The following is a 1,794-nucleotide window of genomic DNA, read 5'->3' as shown; positions in this document are numbered from 1 at the left end:
TGTTCAAGGCAAAAAATAAAGATAATAAGAATGATTTGAGTTTCCATTGAGTTTTCCTGAAATCCCATATCTAATTTCCTTCCATTAAGCTTTTCAACTTAATAGCTGATGAAACAGTATGTGCACACATTATAAATATGTCCTTTTAAAATCTAATTACTCCCTGTAATGGGAGATAGCAAAGAAACTTGGCTTCTGTCATTTTGAACTGTTGTTCAACTTTTATTTATTTTATTTTATTTTTTTAAAGTTTTTGATAAACTTTTTAATAAATGCTATATTAACAAGCTAGAAAGGTAAGGAATGTCATAATCAATCTATACATTCTTTCTGCAGCATTAGCCTGGAAGATGTTGATGTTTAAATGGGACAATCATAGATGTGAATTTCCTGGTCATCTCCAACAGACACAATTTTTGAGCCATTTCCATTGTATTTTACTCCGCAGACCTGATCCTGGTGATCAAAGAAGGTGTGAACACAAGTCCTCGTTCCAACATCCCAAACTTTAACACTTTTGTCAGATGAACTGGAAACAAAGTGTGTGTCATCAGGACAAAATGCAACTTTCAGCACCCAGGATGCGTGGCCACTCAATGTGCCAGCCAAGTTGGCATGTTGTACATCATAGATCTTGATGTAGCCAACATCTGAAGCAGTGACAAGGAGCTGTGAATCCGGGGAAAAAGTCAAGGAGCGAATGGGCATAGCATGGCCTTCCAGCGTATGCAGAAGCTTCCCAGTTGCAATATCAAAAATATTGATGATTCCATCTACGGCTCCACTGGCCAGGTATTTCCCATCAGGACTATATGCAATACTAAGAATGAATTTTCCTCTTGTGTCCAAAGAATACTCCTTTTCCCCACTCTCCACACCAAAAATATTCACTTTTCCCATATGAGTTCCTGTGGCCAGATACTGAGAATCAGGAGAAAAGGCCAAAGTCCAGGTATCCGCAGGTCCTGCATCTATAGACTTTATCTGTTTGCCATTTTCCAAGTCCCAGAGGTGAATATGAGCATCAAGAGAACGGGATGCAGCAATGGGCAGGGTGTGGCTGATGTCCAAAGCCACCACACCCAGCTGGTGGCCCTCCAGACTCCACTGTAGGTCCAGCTTCTCATCACGCCATTTCCAGACCTTCACCAGGTCATCCAGGGATCCCGTGACCACTGTCTCAGAGTTTTCTTTCTTGTTTGACCCCCAGGCAACTGACCAGATGGCATCATCATGGGCTTGCTCTTGTTTGAAGAGAATACTGTACTGGTTGGTCATCTCCTTAACCAAGGATGAAGGGCTAAAGGCCAGACAGCTCGCCTCACTGTCCGGCTGCACTGCCTGCTGTTCAGCTTTTAAATAACAGTAAAATAATGACTCCAACATGAAGTTTCTCGTTAAATGAGCATCAGTGTAGTCCCATGGTTAATAGGATAGTGATTATTGGAATAAAGTGCTATAGGACACTTGATTTTATATCTTACATTAAGGAAAACTTGACTTGTGTTTAATAACAAGAAGTTTGAAACTTTAGAGAGTGCTTTTCCCCCTAGTAATGGGGAGCATTTCGTGTATTTTTTGATTTCTCTTTATAATATCCTTGAAAGAAGGGAGGAAGAGGTGTTGCGTTGTATGTTTTGTAGAATAGGAAATTGCAGCCTTGCCCAATGATGTACAGCTGATTAAGGAAAAGCCTTTTCTCTGCTTCCGTGTCTCTTCAACTAATATCCTCACAGCAGGTTGTGCTGTTTTGCTGTGATCTTCAAGATATCTCAGGAAGTCACATTTTCTGAT

The 1,794-nt window shown here is 40.6% G+C and overlaps 1 pseudogene across 1 annotated transcript; it reads right to left on the bottom strand.

Annotated features, from left to right (window-relative positions):
- LOC102177722 lies at window positions 250-1,336 on the bottom strand (annotated as a pseudogene). Its single transcript, XR_001296253.2, has one exon. The product of XR_001296253.2 is annotated as a WD repeat-containing protein 61 pseudogene (transcript).

Source organism: Capra hircus, chromosome 11, assembly GCF_001704415.2.
Source record: "Capra hircus breed San Clemente chromosome 11, ASM170441v1, whole genome shotgun sequence".
In the NCBI taxonomy this organism is placed as follows: Eukaryota; Metazoa; Chordata; class Mammalia; order Artiodactyla; family Bovidae; genus Capra; species Capra hircus.
The sequence above is the reverse complement of the archived record's forward strand: the minus strand, read 5'-3'. Positions and strand labels throughout refer to the sequence as shown.